The sequence below is a fragment of the Dasypus novemcinctus genome, chromosome 12 (genome assembly GCF_030445035.2).
Source record: "Dasypus novemcinctus isolate mDasNov1 chromosome 12, mDasNov1.1.hap2, whole genome shotgun sequence".
NCBI lineage: Eukaryota > Metazoa > Chordata > Mammalia > Cingulata > Dasypodidae > Dasypus > Dasypus novemcinctus.
This window is the reverse complement of record NC_080684.1, coordinates 41,053,007-41,079,671: the sequence shown is the minus strand read 5'-3', so window position 1 is coordinate 41,079,671 and position 26,665 is coordinate 41,053,007. Positions and strand designations below refer to the sequence as shown.

General features: G+C 37.3%; 1 long non-coding RNA gene across 1 annotated transcript in view; it reads right to left on the bottom strand.

Moving 5' to 3' along the window:
• Positions 1-26,665, bottom strand: part of LOC101415197 (uncharacterized) — a 48,386-nt gene that overhangs the window by 5,770 nt on the left and 15,951 nt on the right. Inside the window, exons 2-3 of the long non-coding RNA XR_009188268.2 lie at positions 8,195-8,363; positions 1,598-1,746 (exon numbers count right to left, since the gene is read on the bottom strand). This is a non-coding gene — a long non-coding RNA (uncharacterized lncRNA). The remainder of the gene's footprint in view (positions 1-1,597; positions 1,747-8,194; positions 8,364-26,665) is intronic.

Genomic DNA, 26,665 nt, shown 5'->3' with positions numbered 1-26,665 from the left:
TTTATAATCTCTCTCTCCATGTTAGCCTCTCCCCGACAATATACTTCATTATCTAGCAAGAGTGTACTTTTTTTGTTCCTCAAAACAAACAAACAAACAAAAAAAACCCAGCACTTTTATTTTCAGTTCTTTAACCTTGCTTTTGCTCAAACTGGGATACACCTACACTTTTGCTTTCTTCCTCTAAACTGTCCTTCTTAGGACTAATACCTACTCTTCATTGAGTCTCAGTTCTTAGTCAATATCACCCCAAATTCCTCTCCCAAAGCTCCCAAATTATCATAGACAAATTTTTCATGTAAAGTAACCTAGAGCCCAGTACCAGGCACATGGTATACTCTCAATAACTGTGTCTTGAAAGAAAAAAATATGCCAATTAATAATTGGTCATTTTAAGTTTACTCTCTCCTTTTGTGGACCAAAAACAATTGACTTGTACATTTGTTTTGCATATTTGACAATTCCCATCCTGGAAGTTCAGAAAACTCAGAAATTCTAACAATGTTTCTAAGATAAAATTGTTTTCTAGGAAAATTATGATCATGTATTGCTCATATTCTATAATGCTTTGTTACAAACATGGTAGGAATATTCAAATACACATATTCATTTATGTTTTTAATAATTAGGGATAGATTTAATAAATAAAAGCATCATTGACTTTGCAGTGTGACAGAATAGGACAAGCAAAGAGTTTTAGTTAAGCAGCTAAGTCTGCTTTCCTCATGTGAAAGAAAAAAAAGATTATAAACACCCTGCAGTGTGATTATAAAGAAAGTGCTGTGCCTGAAAGACCAGAGGTATTAAAAAATGAGTATTATTTCCAAGTCCTTTTATTAAAGTTGATCACAGAACATTTTATTTTAGTAGAAAGTTATTAAATAAATAAGAGAGAGTACCATTCAAGAACATCATAGCAGATATCTTTATAAGCTGGTTGTTTTCCTATTTAAGAAGATAATTAAGTCTTGACCATGACTAATTACCTTAGAGATAGGTTTCCTGCCTCTATTGCAAATTAATTTGTGTCACATAAAGTGCACTAAAACATGCATTAAATTAAGTATTCAGTGTCTGGTAATCAATTCATCTTTTAAAAAAAAAGGTTTTAAACACTTGTAAGTGAATCCTTGATGCCTTTTATAATTTTAATTTTATCAGAGATTAAAGAAGGTATTTAGATGGACTCTCTTAAGTTAACCCTTAATCCTTAATGTTATTGAGTTTATAGTTAAATATCTAAAATGAGTGTTCAAGATGAAAATTCTCTTTATTCATAGTGCTTACCTTTAATTTTAAAACATTACAGCAAGTTAATTACAGCTAAAATTATTTTTTATGATATTTCCAATACCAAATATATAAACAAGGACTGTGGAAGGCTTCTAATATGCTTGGCCCTACTCTAGGCCCTAAAGATATAACTGTGACAAATGGGAAAATAAGATACTAAGCCTACTCTTATCACAGCATAGACCAGGACAATTTTTACCTCACAGTTCTGTAATAGGTCAGAAGTCTGAGGAGTTTAGCTGGGTGCTCTGGTTAGGGTCTCACAAAGACAAAAACCAAGCTGTCTACCAGGCTAGGCTCTTACCTGGAGGCTCTGGGAAAGAATCTGCTTCCATAATCATTGAGACTGTAGGCAGAGCTGAGTTCCTCGCAGTTCCTGGTCTCCTCCATCTCCAAAGAGGGCATGGGCACATCATATTCTTCTCCGGCCTCAAGTATCTCTGACTTTCCTTCCTAGTGTCAAACAGAGAAAACTGTTTTTAAAGGGCACACTGAATCAGGCCCCCCAGGTGGATAATTTGTTATCTTAACTTCACCTGACTTGGGGCTCCAATTATATCTGAAAATGCCTTTCAAAGCAGTAGATTCATTGTATTTGAATAATCAGGATGCAGGAATCTTGGGGGAGGGAAGTGTCTATAATTCTGCCTAGTACAACAGGGGAGCACTAATAACTAAAGAAATAAGTGAAAATCATGTCAAATGACCATAAGGCCTATTGGAAAAATAAAGTAGGGAATAAGAAATGCTCACAGGAAGAAGTGTTTTAAGCTTAGCCTATAGTCTAGAAAGAAAAAAGAAAAACACCCTTGGAAACCTGGGTTTCTACACATGATGAGATAAAGGCAACAGTGAGCAATTCCTCTGAAGTTTAAAGCAGAAGGTATACAGATGAAGCTGAAAATGCTGGAGGGAAGGAACAAGGGAGAGATCTTGGCCAGAGCATTTAGTGTTTGGTGACATCACTCTCCATTCTTTTCAGTGGTTACTGGTAAGCCAAGGTTCAGAGGGAGGCATCTTATTAAAATATATATATATATAAACTAAGCTCTATGAAGTTAAGAAATCAAAAGTACAAATGGAAACTGGACCCATCCTCAACTGCATCTTCTTACCACCAACCTGAAAGAACTGTTTAATAGTCTAATACATGTTCTTATACAGAGATTTGAGACAAAAACCTTATACCTTATAACTTTGAAAACTGCTAGGCATCACAAAACAGATAAAATGTACCAAAGCATGGCATGCAAGGCAAACTATGTAGCTCAAACCCTTTTAACTTGAGGTTATTCAGAACCATATATTCCAAGATAAAACACAGACCAACTGATCTAACAGTAACTCTACAGAGACCCATATTTTAAAGGTGAGACCACTAATTTTCCAGCAGCTCCTTATTTTATAAAATCAGATCAATCTCTGTGAAGACCTTCCTACTACTTCATCCAGTGCTCAAAATGCAATAAATAACCTCACCTAGCTCCCACTTTTGAAAGTTCCCATGATTCTCCATGGTTGGGTTTTCCTTAGCTGTAGCAGGCTAATAATCTGACACCATTGTGTTCCTGATGGTCTTTGATTGGTGAGCTCTAGCAAGTGGTGTCCCACCAACATTTGGCAAAGTTCCTCATTGACCAAGATAGGGACCTAGATTCTATAAATAATGAGCCCTTCTGAACTATCTTGAGTTTCCCTTTGCACAAAGCCACCCTGCCTATGACTATGAAGTAAGTTTGGTGCTGAATCCGAGCTCTGATTATTCTGTAGACCCCTCAGTATTAGGTTCTCCCTTTTGTCCTGAGAATAAAGTCCCCAGATTTCTTAGTCACTTGGTCTGATCTGATCCCTTGAGAAAGATCCCAGAGTATACACCATCTGTTTTATTCATAGCCAAATTCCTCACATTCTGCCTTCAAGGATAGGCATATAAGGAAAACAGCTACTTGTAGATTTCCAAAAAATTGCGTGCATCGAGCTAAAGAGAAGCTAAAATTATCCAGAGGATCAAGATAATTCACAAATTTTATAAGCCTGGTGGCGGACTTGGCCCAGTGGTTATCGCGTCGGTCTACCACATTGGAGGTCTGCGGTTCAATCCCGGGGCCTCCTTGACCCAGTGGAGCTGGCCCATGCGCAGTGCTGATACGCGCAAGGAGTGCCGTGCCACGCAGGGGTGTCCCCTGCATAGGGGAGCCCCACGCACAAGGAGTGCGCCCCATAAGGAGAGCTGCCCAGCGTGAAAGAAAGTGCAGCCTGCCTAAGAATGGTGCCGCCCACATGGAAAGCTGACACAACAAGATGACACAACAAAAAGAAACACAGATTCCCATGCCGCTGACAACAACAGAAGTGGACAAAGAAGATGCAGCAAATAGACACAGAGAACAGACAACCGGGGGGGGGGGCGAGGGGAGGAAGGGGAGGAAATGAATAAATAAATCTTTAAAAAACAACAACAACAAATTTTATAAACCAGTAAAATAACCGGTTATAAAATATTAGTATCAGAGATGTTGAACTTTCTCTATGACAGCGAAACTAATATAAGTGGTTAAAGAAATCAGAAGACTAGTTGCTAGGTATAGGTGGATGTGGAGGTTGGCAATGACAAGAAAGGGAACCAAGGAAACATTCAAAGGTAAATCCAGAGAGGTTTTAGTTATAAAGAGGTACATATCTGTCAAAACTCATTGAAGTTATACTTAAGATCTGTACATTTCTCTCTAAGCTATACATTAATGAAACAAAATCAAACTCCTGTGACAAGCCCCTACTTCTCACCTCATTCCGACACTCCTCCCCATCCCAGTAAACAGTCCTGGAATTTTCTGGTCCTATGACCACTGAAGAGAGTTTCTTAGCCACATAGCAACTCTAGAAACTATCTGCCCTTATTCAGTCAACATACATTAACTTGTCTAAGTCACCACAACACATCACTTTAACATAGATGGATAAGTGAGACCATCAAAGGTGTTAAAGCAATATTAAGAGATTAAGAGTTTAAAAGATTTTCATGCATACTTTCATTCAGCTTATATTAGTTCAGATACTGCAATAGAGCAGGAACAAAAAAAAAGAAAGAAAAATACTTGAACCACAAAGGGGCTAGGTTAAAGAATGAACATAGACCATGAGAGTGAATAAGCTTCAATTTCAAAACATAAATTTATCTGTCTTAATGAATAGCATTTGTCCTCTTTGCTTATCATTACCAGACACTTCACAGATTAGAAATTAATACTGGCCTCTGAAATTTAGAAATGTTATTTGCAATGCATTGCTTAAAATAAGGAGAGTGACATTCCACAATCAACTTTCTAGGTGAGAGTACGTGTGTCCTGAAATGCAATGATGTTATTTCTATAAAATGGGAAATGTGGAAGTTTAATCAAAGAAATAAAAGGATGGGGATAGTAGCATACTGTGACAGTTTGATATTACTTATGAATTCCAAAAAGAGATCTTGATTATGTTTGTAAACTTGTCTGTTCCTCTGGACATGATACCCCTTTGAATGTATTAAATTCAGAGTTTTCACTTTTACTTTATTAAATCAAGAGTAGAGCCTTGATAGACCACATAATTAGGGTGTGCAGGGTTGAGTCCCTGCTCCCTTGGTGGGCTGTATAAACGGACACTCAATCAAGAATATGGAGGTAAAGACACAAAGAAGACACATGGAGGAAGAGAGACAGCTCCATTGACAGGGCAGAAGCACTGAGGAAGAAAGATGAGCCTGATAGGTTGCAGCTGAAGAGAACAGAACAGATGAGAAGCCCTGAGAGATGAGACTTATGCCAGCCTACAGCTGAGAACAGAAGAAGCTGGACCCACGGAGTCTTAAGAGGAAGAAGGCAGGCTGAACTCTCACAGACATTGCCCACCATCTTGCTTTAACACATGGCAACAGACATTTGGTGAAAAAGTATCTCTTATGGTACCTTGAGTTGGACTCTTAGGACCTTGTAACTGTAAACTTCTACCCCAAATAAATACCCTTTATAAAAAGCCAACAGATTTCTGGTTCTTTGTGTCAGTGCCTCTTTGGCTGACTAATATGCATACTGATAAAATTTTAACATCTGACTCTGGTGAAAGCTCTGTATTAAAGTATTTATCAATTTCAGCTGTGTAAATACCCTCACCATAGCCAATTCCAAGGTGCCACTGTAGTATCACATTGGAAATAGGTGCACAGCAACATACCATTAGTTAGCAATTATTTTATACAAATATAATAGACATAAATAACCTTAAGAGCATAGAAAATCATTAAATGTAGCTTAATAATCAAGAAATGTGGAAGTGGACTTGGCCCAATGGATAGGGCATCTGCCTACCACATGGGAGGTCCTCGGTTCAAACCCCAGGCCTCCTTGACCTGTGTGGAGCTGGCCCATGCGCAGTGCTGATGCGCGCAAGGAGTGCCGTGCCACACAGGGGTGTCCCCCTAGTAGGGGAGCCCCACACGCAAGGAGTGTGCCCCATAAGGAGAGCTGCCCAGCGTGAAAGAAAGAGCAGCCTGCCCAAGAATGGAGCCGCACACACGGAGAGCTGACACAGCAAGATGACACAACAAAAAGAAACACAAATTCCCGGTGCTGCTGATAAGGATAGAAGTGGTCACAGAAGAACACACAGTGAATGGACACAGAGAGCAGACACCTGGGGAGGGGAGAGGGAGAGAAATAAATAAAACATAAATCTATAAAAAAATAATCAGGAAATGAGCTGATTTCTCTTCACCTCTATTTAGCATTATTTAATTGTAAATTTATATAATTTTTAATAAAATAAAATTCTTGAGAATTTAACAATTGGCTCCTGCTAGTCCAAAGAAGCCTGCTGCCGCATGCCACTTTGTAAGGGTCAGGGTATGTTAATAGGAAGAGTATGCATAACAGCTTGTTACCAACTCCTATGGCCTTCGGGACACAGAAGCGAGCATTAGCATGGAACCAGGAGATCACTGTGTGCAACTACTCATAATTGCAGCAATGTAGTCATGCCTGAAAAAGCTATCATATCGTACAGAAAGCACGAGAGAAGCAGACAAAGGCAGTCTGGATCCTCCTTCCCAGGCTTCAGTTTTGCCCAGCTGTTTTGGAAATACTAACCACAGCATCTAAGGCTTCTGCTTAACTACAAAATATTTCCGGCTTACCTCCTTACTTTTTAAATATCCTGAGGCTCAGATTTCAAGTATTATAATTATTTGCCAAGAATTTCAAAAAGCAGAGTCAGATCAAACCCAGTCATTTAAGTTTTGGTTTTCACACATTTTGAATGTACTGTCTTGAAGAAAGCAAAACTCTGATAAAGCACCTTTGCCTACAAATCTCTTAATTATCAATAGAAAATTTAAAAGGCTATGGTAAGACTTCTGGTTTTGGCAAGATGGAAGAGTCCTATCCCTTCCCATTACAGCTAAAAAACCCTGGACATAATACCATGAAAGCATAGGCAGATTTTGAAAGGTGGAAAGAAGATAGTGGGCTGACCTTGGGACTTGAGGAATAACGTTGGTGAATTTCCTAAGGTTTTTTTTTTATTGCCTGCCTAGTATCTGGGGCTGGGCGTTACAGAAGCCTACGATTTAGAAACACCAACAGGCACCACACGAAAAAAACACTAAGAAAAACCTGTTCCTTCTAACCAAAGACCAGAGAAAAGGTAGCCTAACAAAAAATCTTTTGTCAATACTCTTTCTACTCCAGTCAAAAACCCTGTAAAACTCCACAAACCCCACCCCTGCAGTCTCCACAGGACCACCCCTCTACCCCATCTCTCCACTCCACAGAAGCAAGCAGCACACTCTGACTCCCAAGCAGGGTGAGGTAGGTAAGGCAGAATGGAGCAAAACTTAACATTTCTCTGCCCAGTGGAAGCAGGCAGCAATCAGATTTTCCTGCTAGAAGTGTCTGAGCAGCTGAGTAGGAGCTGATCTTCCATCACCTGCCTAGCAGAATCACATAATTCTCTGATAACCTGTGTCTTAGTTTCATGACTGTGTCCTCAAATGCAGTGGGTTGACTTAAAAAGGAGAATTTATCAGTTTACCATTTGGGAAGCAGGAAGGCTTGGTTTGTCCTGGGTCAGTAACGTGCTGGATGGCTGGCAGGCAATCCTTGGGGTTTCTTGACTTTCCCGTTTACATGGTCATGTCCTCATCTTTATCTCCCAGATTCCAGCTTCTCATCTTTTTCCTTTATAAGGCCTCCAGTGATAGGGTTACAATCCATCCTAATTAATGTGGCTACACAGTAACTAAAAATAAGATCTTTTGAAAGGTCCTATTACAGTGGGTTCACACTCACATGAAAGGGATTAAGATTTAAAATATGTTTGTTTTTTTTTTGCTGGGTTATATAATTCAACCCAAGACACCCCATCAGGATCTTATCAACAGTTAGCTGGGAGCTGAACCTCAACCTCCATTCAGCAGCAATGAGAGTTCATCAGGTTAACTAGGCAGCTAGAGGCAGGCTATTCATAATTGGAATTCACCACACCCAGAGTAAGAGGAGCTCAGCTAATCCTCCCATCCACCCAGCATCAAGGAGACTGAAAGAGGCGATGGGAAACAAGGCAGCTCAACACACCTGTTACACCTTCCACAGTACTAGGGTCAGTCTCATCCATCCAGGGCTGAGCCTCCAACCCCAGCTGGCATTAACAAGGCAGAAGAAGTGATGGAAGACAGAGCTTGTTGGCATCCCACTACACCCCTTTACACCTACTCTCCTGTCATCAAGGCCCAGCTGGGAGTTGAGCTTCTACCCGACCCTCCATCAAAATAGTGTTGTGAGCCAGCCCTTTTACCCTCCCTGGAACAGGACCAGCAGGAAGTTGCCCCACTCACAGGCAATAAGGCAGTACTCAGTGCTCCACTTACCCTGGAATGTGTCAGTGAGACGGAGTGGGGAGCTGAAGTTCCACCATGGTCTTCTGTAATGAATAGTGAATCAGTTTCCCACTTTTGTTGGGTGGTGGTGATGGGGCCAGCAGGAAGCTGAACAGATATAACTACACAAACCTTTCCTACACCTCAGCAGGGTGATTGTCTGCAATGAAAAGAAGATCAAACAGGATACGAAGTCTCATAATATAAAATGCAAAATGTCCAAGATACAATTGAAAATACTGATCATACCAAGAACCATGAAAACAACTTGAATAAGAAAAGATAATTAACTGAGGCTAACACCTGAGAAAAATCAACAGAAACTAATACCTAAAATGAATCAGATGCTGTAACACTCTGAGAAGTATTTTAAAGCAGTTACTACTGTTTGGTTTTTACACAGGCTGTCCCCCATTGGAATCTATCATGAATAGGCTGGTGAGGCAGGTTAGTATAGGAAGCAGGGAAGGTGACTGCTCAGAATAAAGCCGTAACAGCTAGGACTCCCCTGGTCAGAACACAGCCACAAGACCCCACCCAGAAAACCCCTGAGGGGAGGCAGCTACTTGCAAACAAAACTATAACCTTTACAACCGAAAAGCCCACCGAGACCCTGGTCAGGATTTCCCATTTGAAACTCCCATGCTCAAAAGAAGCCCCGGGTAACTCCAAACAGAGAGTCCTCCTCATTGGTTCCCTGAAAGCTGACAGGTGAAGGTAGAAGGGCAACCAATTAGGACAGCAAATAGCTGGGGTCCCTCCTTAACATGGTGAAAGGGGAGGAGGAAAGGCTGAGCCGGGGCCCCATGTGTGCAACTCACCCTTTAACATGCCTGCACCCATGTCTTGAGTGTGTACTACCTCTTTTCTTGTTTCTTAATAAACACTTCTTACTGGCCTTATTAAACTGGCACATCTCTGAGTTCTTTCTTTCGATGATGCCAAGAACCCAGAACCCAGAGCATTCTGCCAACTCTGGGGCAAAGGACTTGGGGGAGGAATAACACAGGGGTTAAGTGCCATTTTCGCTCATATCATATCAAGGTTGGTCCTCAAACTGTCATAAAAAATAAGGAAAGTCTGAGAAACTGTCACATGTAAGAGGAACCTAAGGACACATGAAAACTAAATATAATGTGGTATTCTGAACAGAAAAATACATGTTTCCTTCTGAAACAAAAAAAAAAGCATGAGTTAAAACTGAGGAAATATAAGCTATGAGTGGTAGTTAAAAATATTGTATTGATATTGGTTTAATAGTTCTAATAACTGTACCATACTAATGCAAGGTGTTAATAATAGGGGAAAGTGGGTGTAAGGTATATGGGAAGTCTCTGTGCTCCCTTCTCAACTTTCTGTAAAACTAAAACAGTTCTAAGAAGGAAATTTTATTTTAAAGGAAAGAAGAGTCAAGTACTATGGACAACTGTATGCCAAAAAATTAGAAACATAGAGAAAGTGGACAAATTTCTAGAAAGAAACACTATGGAAACAGACTAAAAAAGTAGAAAATGTGACTAGACCTATAATGAGAAAGAAGAGAGAATTAGTAATTTTAAAGCTATCCACAAAGAAAAGCCCAGGCACAAATGGTTCCACTGGTGAATTCTACCAAACATTTAACAAACAGGTAATATGGATTCTTCACAAAATTCTTCAAAAAATACAAAAGGGAACACTTCCTCATTATACAAGACCAGCATTACTCTAACACCTAAACCAGGCAAAGGTATCACAAGAAAAGAAAAAATATCACTTTTGAATATGCATGCAAAAATCTTCAACAAAATACTGGCAAATTGAATCCACCAATATATAAAAAGGAGCTCGTACCACGATTAAGTGCAATTTATCCCAGAAAGGTAGGTTTAACATCTGAAAAAAAAATTATGCAATACATAAAATTTTTATAAAGGAAGACCAAAAAAAGACATGAACACCAGGATCAGTAGCATTGGCTTGGTAGGATTACAGAATTTTGGGCTCCCCATGTGGAGTGTATTATTAGTCAGTCAAAGGGGTGCTGATGCAAAAATACCAGAAATTGGTGGGGTAGGAGCTTCCAGATACCATGCCATAAGGCATAGGTAACTTTCCTCACCAAAGTCTATTTTCACATGTTGGAGCAAGATGGCTGCCGACATCTGTGAGAGTTCAGGCTTCCTGGGTTCCTCTCTTCCCAGGGCTTGCTTCTTTCTAGAACAGCTCCTCTGTTCCCGGGGCCCCAGCTTAAGGCTTCAGCATCAAACTCCAACATCAAAACCAAAATGTATTCACCAAATGCAATGAATATGCCACAATGATGAAAGAGGTTGTTGATGTGGGAGGAGTGGGGGGTAGGGGGTATATGGGAACCTCTTGTATTTTTCAATGTAACATTTTTTGTGATTTATGTATCTTTAAAAAACAAAAAGACAATTAAAAATAATAGTTTTTTTTTAAAGCAGAAAAACAAAAATTATAAAACAAAACCTTCTAACTCTGTCCTTTGCCATGTCTTTTATCTGTGAGTCCCCACTCACCAGAGGGTAGGGACTCAACACCCTACTGGCACAAGAGGTTTACATGATTACTTAATCAAGTAAACCTATAGATCTAATATAATCTAATATGCCCGAGGAAAATATCCGTTTACAAACATAAGCCAGTATTTCTTTTGGGAATTCATCAATATCAAACTGCTACATGGAGCAAGTTGCTTCATGGTGCATTGTGGGAACATAGGCTCAGGCACAACAAAACTTTCCACAAATGGCCAATTTATTGTTTACACAACACAAATGCTCCAAAGCAGCAGGAGAAAGGATCCTATGGTGGCCAGTCTCCTGCAGAGTCCAACTGTAGGGTCAGAATTGGTGGAAGGAGCTCCACAGGCCCCACAACAAGGATCTTACCAGGTAATCAGGCAAGAAAAAGAAATAAACAGTAACTTGATTTAAAGAATACAATAAAAATCTTCACAGATAACATAATCATGTAAGTAGAAAATCCTAGAATATCTACTAAAAAAACTATCAGAAATATATAAATTTAGCAGGGTTGCAGAAAAATATATCAATATTCAAAAATCATTGTATTTCTATAAACTTCCAATGAACAACCTGAAAATAAAATTAAGAAAGTGCTTCCATTTACAATAGTATCAAAAATAATTAAATACTTAAGAATATATTTAACCAAGAAAGTTTCTCTGGAAACTATAAGACATTGTTGAGCAAAAATAAAAGATCTAAATAAATGGAAAGACATTCATGGATTGGAATACTTAATATTGTTAAGATGGCAATACCCCAAAATGATCTCCAGAATAACGTAATCCCCATGAAATTACCTTCTTTGCAGAAATTAGCAGGCTGATCCTAAAATACACATGGAAATGCTAGGGATCCATAATAGCAAAAATAATCTTGAAAAAGAACAAAATTGGAGGATTCACACCTCCCAATTTCAAAACTTACTGCAGAGTGACAGTGATGAAGAGAGTATAGTCCTGGCATAAGGATAGACATACAGAGCATCAGAAAAGAATGGAGAGCCCAGAAAAAAGGCCTTACATTTATGCTCAATTGATTTTTTTTAAGATTTATTTTTATTTCTTTCCCCTTCCTCCCCCGCCCCCCAGTTGTCTGCTTTCTGCTTTCATTCACTGTGTGTTCTTCTGTGACCGCTTCTATCCTTATCAGCAGCACCAGGAATCTGTGTTTCTTTTTGTTGTGTCAACTTTTTGTGTCAGCTCTCCATGTGTGCAGCGCCATTCTTGGGCAGGCTGCACTTTCTTTCGCACTGGGCAGCACTCCTTACAGGTGCACTCCTTGCGCATGGGGCTCCCCTATGCGTGGGACACCCATGAGTGGCATGACGCTCCTTGCGCGCATCAGCACTGCGCAAGGGCCAGCTCCACACGGGTCAAGGAGGCCTGGGGTTTGAACAGCGGACCTCCCATGTGGTAGGCGGATGCCCTATCCATTGGGCCAAGTTTGCTTCCCTCAATTGATTTTTTGATGAAGATGCCAATACCATGCAATGGAGAAAGAAAAAGTCTTTTCAACAATTTGTGTTAGTACAACTAGATATCCACAAGCAGCAGAATGAAAAGGGGCCCTTTAAAACATGTACAAAAATTAACTCAAAATGGAATATAATACCTTACAGTAAGATCTCAAACTATAAAATCCTTAAAGAAAATATATTCATACAATGTTGTAATCTTGGATTTAACACAATGTATTCTTAGACTCTTATATATGATGCCAAAAGTACAAGCAACAATAGAAAAATACATAAATGTGACATCAACATTAAACCTTTTGTACTTCAAAGAACACTGTGAAGGAAGTAAAAAGACAAGATACGGAATGAGAGAAAATATTTTCAAGGCATGTATTTGATAAGGGATTTGTGTGTACATCATATTTAAAACAACTCATTTAACTAAATAATCAAAAAATAAATACCCCCTCTCCCCAAAAAACAGGCAAAAGGTCTTTATAGGCATTTCTCTAAAGAAGCACATGAAAACTTCTCCAATAAGCACATGAAAAGTTGCTCAGAACCATTAGCCATCAGATAAAGGATTAAAAAAAAAAACTCATAACACATCATTTCAACATAGGATGACTATAATCAAAAAGACCTATAATAAGTGAAGGCAAGAATTTGGTACAATTGGAATCCTATATACAATTGGTGAGAAAGAAAAATGGACCAGCTGCTTTGGAAAACTGGTTAAACATAGATTTGCTGTATAGCACAGCCTTCCTCATACACACACACACATATAAACATATGTCCACACAAAACTTTATAAATGAATTTGGTAGCAGTAATATATATAATACCCAACAAGTAGAAACAAATCAAATGTCCATCAACTGATGACTGAATAAGTAAAATGTGTATCCATATAATGGAATATTATTCAGCAATGAAAAGAAATGAAGTACTGGCCCATGCTACAACATAAAGAAACTTGTAAACATTATGCTAAGTTAAAGTAGCCTGTCACAAGTGACCACTTTATGTATAATTCTATTTATATTACATATCCAAGAACAGGTAAATCTATAGAGTGTAGATTGGCAATTGCTTAGGGCTGAGAAATTTGGGGGGAACAGGGAATGACTGCTAATGAGTACAGGGTTTCTTTCAGAGGTTATAAAACAGGTGATAGAACAGGTGGTAGAACTGTTCTAAAATTGATTGTGGTGATGGTTGCCACTCTAGGAATGTACTAAAAACAACTGAAATGTATATTTTAACTGGGATAAGTGAATGGTATATTAAATATAGCTCAATAAACTTGTTTTAACAGTGAGGTGTAGGTGTTTCCATGATAAAATAATTATTTTCAAAAGCCCCCAGTATTCATGGTACCTTACCAAGATTATCCCAATTAATATAATAGTTTTCCTATTTATAACTCTTAACAGGAGCTCAATTGTGACCAGGCTCCTGAAACCTGTTGCTTTTTGTTCTTTTCATTGTAGCCATCCGATGGCAGCAGGATAGACTTCTCCTTCCACCCCTGTCTAAAATTTACTTCAGACGCCAACTCCATTGATGCCACACATGAGTCAAGAAGTTATGAAAAGAGTTATTATATACAGAGAGTCTTTCTGGGGACATCAAGATTGGCTTGGGATTTTTATGATGAGGAGGGAGTGGAGCCAAACATGGTTCGAAAATTCCGCTGGAGCCAAAGTGAAAAACACCAGGCTTTCTTCTCAGCTTACCAAGACATGGGTCAGAGCGGGACATGGAAAGGGTGGGGCTTAAAGCTGCCAAATTGGAGTCAAACTACATTACTCTAATTAGAAGAATAACCTTTTGTAATTAACACCTTCACATCCTCTAATGAAAAGCTTTACATCCATTTTCTCATTCACACATCACCAAAACCTATTTTTTTCTCATTCACACAAGAAACTGATTTGAAAATTGTTTAAGGTGAAGAACATCTGGAATTCTAGTTCAGTTTTATATATTTTTTCACCCCTCTCAAGATATATTTATGTTCAAGCTTCCTGTAACTTCTCAATACAAAGTTACAAAAGTGTTGCCATGAAAAACAGTGGGTACTATCATTGCAAGCATTCATTTCTTTACACTAATGCATCCTGTAATAATAAACATTTTCCAAACATTTGTTACATATAAAGCATTATTACAAATGTATTCATGGATTGTCTCAATCAACAATAAATCTATGAGAGGCATACTTTTATAATCCTTACTTTACAGATGATGAAACTGAGGCATTGAGTGGTTAAGTAAGTTAATAAAATGTAGACTTAGAATTAGAGAACAAAGACAATCCTACTCCAGGATAAAAGCTCCTAGCCATAACTCTGTATTGTTTCTTGGTAGGCCTTTCAAAGAAGACCTTTAAAGACCTTCAGAGTAGATGTTCTCTTTGGAGGTCATAGAAACAAATCTAGGCATCTCAGTATTAGGTTAAATATCGTTTAGCCTTCTCCATTGTGTCATCTCTCAAACTTCAAACCCCAAGTTCAGGTTAAAAGTGACTATTCACCATTTATAACCATGAAAGGAATAGCCCCATTAAAAATGACTAAGAAGCTAAATCTCTATATAATAAACCTAAAGCATATAAAGCTCTGATGAAATAACCAAAAGAAATGACTTATCACCCAAAAATGAGGGAACACTCTGAAGGTGAAGACATTTTATTTCTTTTCTTTAATTCAAGGAATTGAATCTCTGATACATCCTCATAGCATAGATTTTAATAAATATTTAAAAAGTATGTAGTACAAATCTTCTGTTTATTTCCTGACAATAAGCAGTAAAAAAATGGCAAATAAATTAACTTTTAGATTCCCCAATTTGTCCCTCCCTTCAATCTGTTTTGCTTAAAAACAATTGATAAATAAGTGTTCCTTACTATCATTTCCAATATTAGAGAAAAGGAAACTATATGTACATACAGATTTCTTATGTGGAAACCTATTTTTACCTCCTTATTTCCATGTTTACATGAACTATGTGTGTGAAGTATTTTTAATTTTTTGAGTCAACATTTTTAAGGAAACTTCATGCAGGTTTATACTCTTTTTTATATTTCTAATTCCTTAGATTAGTGTATTCTTTCCTTTCTTCCTCTCCATTCTTTCTCCTTTTTCTACTTTCCTTTTCTCCTTCCTTTCATTCCCTTACTCTTTCTTTCATCCTTTTCCTCCCTGAAGAAACTATTTTTCAAGTAAGTATTTTTAATAAATACAGCAAAATATTTCAAAATTAGTGTGGGGGCCTGGAGCCTTCCCCTATAGTGCCTTCTGCTTCATTTACATCTAAATCTCTCCTTGGGCTCCACCGTAATAATTTGAAGTCACTACTTTCAATGATTGGCAAAAGCAATCAGTGGACAATCTACATAAATATCATAATCAGAGATTTAAGTATTTCTAAGGCACTCATATTTTGGTATCTATGGTATTAATAATCTAGTAGAAAAATATGTTTTGTAAAAATCTGTTCTGCTTGCCTTCACAAACTTGACATGAAGATCAAGCTGTAGAATATCAGGGGGGACAATTTAGAAGTCAGTCAAGGCAATTCCCTGCCTGCTGATTGAATTCTATATGCAAGTCATTTTAGATGCAGGCATTTGATTTGGGGAAGCTCTAATTTTAAGAAAATTATTTTATGTCAGTAGAAAATTTTTGAAAATATTTTAGAAACTTCACAGGATTCTACAAATATAAGATATTATTACTCCATTACACCAAGGGTCCTATCCTATACAAAGATGGATAGGAATATAATTCCCGTGGTCTAGAAGCTTGTAATTCTATTGACAGAGGAGTAATCATGCAAATAACTAAAGGACAAAGTAGGGTATGGTTTGTACGATGAGAGAATAAAAATGTATTATGAGAGTTCAAAAAAGATATTTCACATCCAATTGAGAAAATCAGGAAAGGGCTGATGAAACTGTTATGGACCTTAGATGCTGAGTAAGGTCCTTCTAGACACTGAAATGCCTAGAAGAACATGGCATTAGGGTATACAGAGAGCAAATGTAAGTTCTCTGAATGATAAGGCATCTACTATGCCAAATATTGAGAAATAAGATGTAAGGAATTCAATGTAATTCAATATTAATCAATTGCAATGCAGATCTATTATCACAGTTATGGTAGAGTCATAGAGACTTGGATTTAAATCTTCAGTTAATTTTTATGTAACATTAGTAAATAGTTTACCACTACTTTTTTGTTCTAATTGTGGTTACAATTAATCCACTAGGAAACCAGGAAAAGAGTATGAACAAAATGTTAATTATCATCATCTTTATTATTTAGAATGCAATAAATTATCGTTAATAACATTCTGATGAATGAAAATTTAGTGAAGTTACAAGTTTTCTTTTGTCCTGTTTGCTTTTAATCTGCCTATATAACTATGTTAATTTTACTTTGAAATGTTCATGAAGCACCAGCAGTTAATTTGTCTTTAAATTTGTGTGATAAGTATTTATTAGAAGAGTTTTAACACAACTGTCAAACCAAATCATTACTGTGATAACCTTGCAAATTCTTATAAATCAACTTTATCTGTACTTTTCATCCTGATTTCAAATGCTAACATTAAACTTATCAGCCATATTATTTTTCATTTAAAATAAATTTAATGCTTTGTTAAAGTTACATGTGATGGCAAATTTTATCAAGAAGCCTAAGTCCTATAGTTGCAGTTCGTAGCAATCTTAAAAGTCAAATAATGGTATCTGTTCATTTTACAAACATATATCAAATACATAGGGTGCACTAGATCTTTTAGATGTTGGAAGCTGAGAGTTGAATAGGGCAGTCTTTATTACCAAGGATCTTAGAAACAAAAAAGTGGAAATTGTAAGAGCTTTAATAGTTGTATTTGTAGAGATGTAGATGGACAAAACCAAACACAATTAGCTTTTCTAGGGCTAATAATACCTGCCTTTTTTTTTTTTACATGAATTTATTGACATCATGTAGCGACGTTTGTGCTTTGCAGGTGAGATGTCAATTATAATGGATCTTATAAAACTTTACTTCAAATGAGGATAAGGAACTAAAATATGCACAGGTGGTATTAGTAACCACTCTCATTTCCCATCATCTTCCATCTTTTCTCCTAGTCTATATAGAAGAATCAAGGAGGAAAAATATGTTCTTATGTTTATGGGTCCCCATTTGGAATTTGATGCATTTTCAATGATCTCTTCTATAGAAATTCTGGTTTCCTTTATTCAGTATTAAGAAATTCCTTAAACATTTGTATCATTGACTCTGATTTTCACTCAAATATTAGAAAATATTTACTATGAGTGGTGAATTTGTATGCTGAGTGATCTGAGAGATTCAAAACTAAATAAAGCATACTCCATGGTTAACACTATGATTCACAGGCATGTTCATAAGGAAACAAGAAAGAATACAATATTCTACAATAAAAGTAAATATGTTCTATGAGATTCTATAAAATAAGGGATTATTAATTCCAAATGAGGACCTTGGGAAAAATTTCCTGAAGCTGCTGGTATAAAAACTGGACCTTAAATTGAAATTCTACAGGTGAAGTTAGAGAAAATAAAAATACAGGCTGTGGACACAGCATGAATGACATAAAACTAAAATCTTACTAATAGAAATGCAACAGAATGAAATTGTAAAGAACACTTGAGATACTACTTCATTTTATTTAGAATATAAACTCAAACTATAAGTAAAAATCAGAATATAATTATCTATGAATTTATACTTTACAGGAAAAGAAAATATAAGCAAATATACAAATATACATATATAGATAATCATAATATTCAGAATGTTACCAAAAATATAAGCCTGACTGAATATACCTTATTCCATACCATCATAAGAGCAAAAACAAAATTCCTTCTCAAAGAAAGCAGAAATAAATTAGTTATGGCATAAGAGTGAAGAAACAGCCATATTTGAAAATAAGTCATCAAACATTTGTTTCTGATCAATTAATGTGTCTTGTTTTTAAGGAAGGTTAACAGCCATCTAATAACAATGCTTTCTGTACTTATGTTCTTCAGAAATATTATTAAACTGCCAGAGCCAAAACGAAAAACAAAAAAACACAATCCTAATTTCTAATCTATCCATAATTGCAGTTGGAGAACAATGGTTTCATAGGCTTCAGGGTAATCCTAATATTTTAAAATTTTATATTGACAGACATCATATTTTTCTCCTTTTAGTCACCTCAATTTCATTCATTATACTCTCTGGAACAGTTTACATTATAGCGTGTATGTAAGTAAAGCAGAGAGTTAAAACCAAATAATGCCATGCAAAATTAGAAAAAATAAATTTAAGAGTATATTTTTCATTGAATAAAACATTATTGACATCCTTCATAAGTGTAGGTGATGTACTTGTTGACAGTTATCTTTTCCAAAAACAAATCATTCTTTTTTCCTCAAATATCATATGGTCTATCAAGCTTGGTTTGATGGCAATTAATTTTGCTTCCTAACTTTGAATCTAGACAATTTGCTGGTACGTAGAAATAGGAATATGTAGCAATTTTTCAAACATACAGCCTAGTCTCCTAGAAAACATATTTGCAAAAAAATAAGAAAAATTAAAATATTCACATCTTTTTCTATTTTCTCAGTAAATAATAGTGATTGTCTGAACAACAAAAAGATGTATTCAAAAATGAAAATCCATGTTAATACTTTCAATGTTTAAGCAATATATTTTATTGACTATGTTTGAGGCAGCCTACAATAGGGTTGTAAAGTAGAACCAAGTTTAATTGGTAGTGTTTAAATGCCTAATCATTGAAGTACCTACTGTCTTTTCTTTTATTTCTAACACACAAACTTATGATAGAAGGCCACGGAAATGTAGTGGGTCAACAAATTAGAGACATGTGCCTTAATCCCATTTCCCAGAGCATCAAATGTATTAAACTTCTTTCAGTTAACTGGATGGGAAGTATAAAAGGCCCACAAAATCAAGAAAACAAATTACTTTGGGACAAGAAAGTGATAGGACCAACAGGATTATTACTTCATAGAGTAGGAAAAGCCATGGTTATTCTGGGTCAGACACTTCATCTAATCCACCTGAAAATGAGTCAGTGTGAGTAAATCCAGAGTTTGTTTTTAATATTAGGAATTTAAGTTTGGGTATGAGGTGCTACTTGACAGAATATCATCCTGAAGTGGGGTAAACAATATAATTTTTATATCTTGAAGAACTCTTTGAGTTTGGTCATCAAGTCACAGTAGAAGTGGAGGAACTGGCCTGAACCAAAAAAGCCTGACTGTAGCTTCAACTGAAGCTGCAATGAAAGAGGATCAGTACATGGCCAACAGTGCTTCAGCAAGCAAATTTCTTAAGCATGCCTGAGTTTGCAATGTGTAGAACTTGCCTGTCAACATAAGAATTTCAACAACTCTTTGGAGAAGGGGCCCATTCCAGAACAACCTGCTTCTGAAAGAAACTAAGGAATCCATTAAACTCAAGGAGAGTATCTCAGGTTCAGTTCCATCATGGTAAGGCAAAAACCAGCAAGACTGTCTTTCAGGACACTGCTAATCACCCAGGTATTTCTATAACTATTAGAGAATGGGATATGTAACTGGAAAATGGTCCTGATTGCTGCATTTTGGGACACATTTGGGTGGGGGCGAGGGATTATTATTCACACCCTAAGTCATGAATGGAAACATCTTAAACATTCTAAAACATGATTACAACCTTACTGTCTTCATTGTATTTCTCCATTGTTAAAAACAAATTTCATTTGACTTATCATTTTTCCTTGTCTTTTTATGCTGTCGAGTTCCCATGGGAACTAGTTGATTAGCAATTAACTGATAGATGGAGCTGATTCTAAAGATAGACATGCAAATGTATGTTAATTTCTAAGGGTCAGAAATTTATTAATATAAGTGATTATTGTGTAATCACCATATTTGTACTCCTCACTACTGTACTTTGAAAGAAAAATTAATGCCTCCAGTCTTCTTTCCAATGCACTTAGAACCAAAGTAAGCAAAGAAATAAGGATCAATTATTTTAATAGTATAAAAAGAGACACCTGCAAACTGTATCTTCTCTTCCAAGCATACTTTTTTGTGATTTTTCAAAAGGGCAATAACACTACTTATTGTTGTTGTTAAACAACAGTCTGCATGTGTCAGTCATATGGGAATCTTTCTAATTGCTTTGATGCTCTGATAACCGTTATGGCTTTTGCCTAGAGTATTTATTTATTTATTTATTTATTTATTTATTTAATTTCCCCCCCTCCCCTGGTTGTCTGTTCTTGGTGTCTATTTGCTGCCTCTTGTTTCTTTGTCCGCTTCTGTTGTCATCAGCGGCACGGGAAGTGTGGGCGGCGCCATTCCTGGGCAGGCTGCACTTTCTTTTCACGCTGGGCGGCTTTCCTCATGGGCGCACTCCTTGCGCGTGGGGCTCCCCCACGCGGGGGACACCCTTGCGTGGCACGGCACTCCTTGCGCGCATCAGCGCTGCGCCTGGCCAGCTCCACACGGGTCAAGGAGGCCCGGGGTTTGAACCGCGGACCTCCCATATGGTAGACGGACGCCCTAACCACTGGGCCAAACTCCGTTTCCCCTTGCCTAGAGTATTTTGAGAGAATTGATTTTCCTTTTTTCTCTGTACTGTCCATTAAAAGAATGAAATCATCTTCTGTGTTTCCACTGTCTAGAACTTACCTGTCACACAAGAAGTTCAATGACCCTTTGGAGAAGGGGCTCATTCCAGGCCAATCTGCTTCTAGGAAAAGTGCAGGAGTCTCCTAAACTCCAAGGAAATACCTCAGTTCTAGTTCCATCATGGCGAGGCAAACCCAGCAGAAGTGATTGAAGAAATGAAATTTGGTACACAACATTTCTGTTGTCGCCACCCTACAGAGGAAGGACAGACCCCTAGAACAAATTGGTAAGGATGTCAATCAAGACTGATGATGTCACACATGCACCATGTTTGCTATGAAGAGCATCGTAAGGTTTTTGATGGAAAGCAGGGTGTCCTCTCAAGAGGCCTGAAAATTACCTGAAAGAGCAGGTCAGAGAGATGGAGAAAAGAGCTAAAGAGTCTTTTAAGGTGGTTCAGGGATGGGGCTGGAGTGAATGTTCACACATCCTGGTCAGGGTTTGCACAGTTTAAACTTTTTACAGGTACCAAAGCAGAGAAAACCCAGACTTTCTTATAACATTTCCCAGGTGTGGGACAGATGAAAGGGGGGTCATGAGGTTTGAAAGCTGTCAGCTGTCAAACATCAAAAACTATTGTGACTAGTAATAGAAGAAATTGTAGCACTGATGTGGAGAAAGTGGCCACGGTAGTTGCTGAAGGCAGATAGAGGGAAGAAGAGATGTGATGTGGGGGCATTTTCAGGACTTAGAGTTGTCCAAAATGATATTGCAGGGAATTATACTGGACATTATATATCCTGCCATAACCCACTGAATGTACTGGGGGAGAGTGTAAACTACAACATAAACTATTATCCATGCATTGAAGCAGTGCTCCAAAATGTATTCACCAAATGCAGTGAATGTGCCACAATGATGAAGGAGGTTGTAGATGTGGGAGGAGTCGGGGGGGGGGGGCATGGTATATGGGAACCTCATATTTTTCAAGTAACATTTTTGTGATCTATGTATTTTCAAAAAAATACAATTGAAAAATAAATAAATTAATGTTTTAAAAAAGTGAAGTCAGACTCTTTATTACAATTCATCCCTGATACTTGATGACTGAAATGTGGCATGTTTCATTTAATTGAATTTGAACTTGTTTAAATAAGTCATTATGATGCTCTATGAAGCCTAGAGCCTAATGCTGATAAGGGAGGTGAAAGTTCCATTGAATGCCTTTTTCAAGAGTCCAACATTGCATACTTAGAGAAATTAATGAATGTCTTGTTTACTATCAGTAATGTTTAGGACTCTGAAGTTTATTTGGATCATCTTGATGAGGCCTGTAGAGTGACTTTAGCATATGTGGAGACATGTGTTAACTTTATTTATATTTTGAGCATCTGTGAGCAATTTTCCTAGGGTTCTTTTCCCCAGAGGAGGCAACTTTGAACGTGGAATTTTTGCTGCCATTGGCCAGGCCAGATGGACCATTGGCAATAACACAACCTATAAAATTGTACAGATGGGGCCAATTGTTGGCCAGGGCTAAGATGACTTCCTGAAGTTCATCCAACTTCACTAATCCTTCATTTCACCCTTGGTCAAGAACATCCCATTAAGTGAAGAGAAGCAGCAGCTCTCTGGCAAGTTCCACCACATATGATGTTGGTGCTACCTTCCATGAAGCATACAAACTCCCTTTTGCTCTCCACTCAGTTGATCCCAAGATGATTCCAGGTATCCAAAATGTTTGGGAAAAGAGTGACCTCCACAGTATCATGTTATCTGAGAACGGACTGAGGACAGGGAAGGCCTTCCTCTGCAGAAGAGATATGCTAGAAGACCCAGGTTTGGTCTATCCTGTAGAGATTGTTCACATTTTAGCAAGGAGACTTCAGTTACTGTGTCAAGTTTTCAGGGAACTTCTTTCATGACCCAAGTCATAACGAGCAACTGGAAATGGAGAGTCATGGGTTCAGGACCTGTGAAATTCCAGTAGGCAGACAATAATTGCCACTTTAATAGTTTGTAGTGTAGGTCCAAGGAAGGCAATTTCTTACAACAGAAGTTCATTATGCAACTTAAGGCCATCATGGTCAGTCCAGAAACTCCACAAGGTGTGAGAGGAGGTTAGACATCTCCACCATAGCAGTGAGTGATTTATAGAATTTAAGGACCCTAGGCTTAAATCAGGTTTGAATTAACCCTTGGCCATGTAATAGGGATTCTGTGGGGATTTTTCCTTATATCCTTGAGGATCATGATCTATTTTGATGCTAGAAGCATAGATGGCAGTAACAACAGAAGCATTTTGTAGTATGTTAATGAGCCATCTGCTTATAGGACTGTGACCTTAGCATGGTAACTGCTCTTCCTCTACATAAGCAACATCTAGTGGCCTGTGTATTGCAAAGGGTTTCAGTGTTTCCTCTAAGCACTTTATAGAATAGAAGCCAATGCCTGGTTGAGACACATAACCAACACTCACAGAGTAAGAGTTATTCCCCTAAGCTAGCATCAATCATGGATTATAGTGGAATTGAGACATACAATTTTGTCTGAGACACACAGAGAGGTCTGGAAAGAGACACATGATTCAGGGCTACTTAAAGGAGGGCTGACTCAAACACTCTTATCCTTAACTGCCAATTATCTGGCTTAGTACGGTTAAATCTGTAACAGAGGCTCAGTAGGACCCAGCAAATGCAGAACAAAGTAATACAGGTCAGAGAGTATGCTCACCAGCAGTTAGTGAGACAAAGCAAGGAAACAAAGACTACCTCGTGGTGGACATGTTTCTAGACATTGTGTTCAAGAAGCCAATTGTGATCAACTTACAAGGAAAGGATTGACAACCCACCCAGCATTTGGTTCAGATATTGAGACTGATGACTCCACATGCATACACCAAATGCATTACATACAAGACGGTATGTAAAGTTTTATTATCTTTAAATAGATATTGTTATTTATTATTATTATTATTGGAAGAGCAGGGTATCTTCCCAAGATGACCCAAAAGGAGTCGGGCTCTTGCTTTGGTAGTAATTAGGAGTTGGGGTTGGGATTGGGATGAGGATAATATGGGTCAGGGCTTTCATTTTGAACTCGAAAGGAGACAGCACTGGACTGTTTTATATTTTGTAAATCAACTATCCAGATGTGGAATAAAAGGTGAAGGGGGAGTGGTGGCGTTTGAAAGCTGGTGAGAACCACACATCAAAAATGGAGCCAGTCCTTGGGAAGCAGACTTGGCCCAGTGGTTAGGGTACCCGTCTACCACATGGGAGGTCCGCGGTTCAAACCCTGGGCCTCCTTGACCCGTGTGCAGCTGGCCCATGCGCAGTGCTGATGCACACAAGGAGTGCCCTGCCATGCAGGGGTGTCCCCCACATAGGGGAGCCCCACGCACAAGGAGTGCGCCCTGTAAGGAGAGCCACCCAGCGCAAAAGAAAGTGCAGCCTGCCCAAGAATGGTGCAGCACACATGGCGAGCTGATGCAGCAAGATGACGCAACAAAAAGAAACACAGATTCCCATGCCGCTGACAACAACAGAAGCAGACAAAGAAGAAGACGCAGCAAATAGAACAGAGAACAGACAACTGGGGCAGGGGGGGAAGGGAAGAGAAATAAATAAACAAATCTTAAAAAAAAAAAAATGGAGTCAGTCCTTATTACCGGTTCCAAATGTCTCCTCTGATTATTATTCAATTTCTTTGTGAAAGAAAATTATGGTAATATTACATAACTTTTGGAAGTAAGGTGGGCAAGAATAAATACATGCTTATATAACACATTAATACTAAATATGACAAGGGACTAACTTTAAAATTGGGAAACATTTAAAAAATGAATGAGAGGACCATTAACTGAGACTGCAACTAAATGGAACTGTATGTGAAGGAGAGCATAATAATTTAGATCATAACATGAAATGATATAAACATGTAATTAAAGTTTCAGCTCCTTTATAAAGAATTATTTTATGGATTGTACCATGCTGCACACAATTTTACCTTTTGATGATCATGTAATTAGATTTAATTCTGACTAGCCTAATTTGTCTGCTTAAATTATCAAGCATTAAATTGAATTTAAATAATTAAGTATTGGATATATATAAACATTAAGAAAAGAAATTCTAGCTATTTATTTCACTACCAAGAAATTAAAGAAGGCTGAAAATCTAAATATCCAGCATATTCTACACTGACCAATATGACATTTAAGATAGAAATAGAAATGCATTTTTCAACCTCACTATGATTTAGATATCAATTTCATAAGCATCATGTTAGTCCCCTCTAAGCATTTTATATGTACATGAGTCATGCTTCTCACTGAATAGCCTAAATAATGTGATCATTTATAACCCTATTACCCACACCTTATGTTTTAAGTGCCATTTATCACAGATAATATTCTCTGAAAAAATGCATTACAGATTTCTCTCCTTTTTGAGAGTAAAAAAGATATTAAAGTTAACTGAATTCCTGTATATTTAAGCCTTTTGAGATATACTGAGGGCTGTAGAAGGGATATTTTGCATAAATTCTGCAATGAATCTTTACTGTCATTCATATTGACTTCTAAATTTGGTTTTTAAATAAACTACCACAATATTCATTACAAGTTATGTTTTTTTCTTTAGTGGAGAGTCTGTTAAACTTGTTAGCTTCTTCCTAAAAGGAAAATCATGGAGGCAAGAGTTATATCTGAGAAACTTAAAAATTTATAAACTGTTTTATTGAAATAGAATACTTTCATTTTAAGAAAATCCTGATATTGCAATGCTAGTAGAAGCATTCACATATGCTATAGAAATCAAATATCCAAGTTTAATTTAAGATATAGATTCATAAAACTCTAGTTAAATAAATTGTCTGAGATCAACTACTAATTAGTTGGAAAATCAGACTCCAACCCTCAAATAATAACTTTAAGATGCCATTATAATCAAGAGACTGACTAATAATGTCAAACCCTGAATATAAAACACACTGATCTACCAGAGAAAAAATAAGTGATCTAATTAGAAATGAGCATTTGTCTCTGCAATAGGTGACCAGCATAAAATTATGGAAAATGAGCTTACATAATCAAAAGTCATAGTACATTCAATACTGTCTACTCACAAAATACACTGGAAATAAAACTACAGGGGCAATTTTGTCTTTAAAGAAATATCCTCTATTATAGGTTAGGAATATTTCATTGGGTTTCCCAAAACTCATGTCAAATATACTTTCTGCTCACAAAACATTTTATAACCCATTATATGATTTTATGCTCACTAATTGTATCAATGGGGAATGCTTGTGGTTTCAGTTAACAAAACATCTCATTCATGGTGGATTGAAACTTAAAGGTATTTAGTGTCAAATTAACAAATACCATATAAGTAGGTATTTATTCAACTGCTGAACAATGTATTCAAGGAACTGGACTCATTCTATATTACTGTCCTACCATCCTTAACATACTGTTTTTTTTCTTCCCTATAGTGTTACCTCAAGCCTACAGAATGGTGGCCAAAGTTTCACATGTAGTTGTGGCAACAGCAAATACTGTTTCAAGGGCATTGAAGACAGTGATAAAAGGGAAGGAGCAATACCATCTAGATTGTCTCTTTCATCAGTTAAGCAAAAGCGTTCTCAGAAGTAATGGGACTCCAGACTTTTAACAACAGCTTCTTGTTTAGCTCTGGTTCCCATGGCCATCTCTAATTCAAAACAAGGTAATAAAGCCACTAGAGTTGGAATCAGTGGCAAAGAAATTAGTGGCAAATGACAGTTGTGTTATC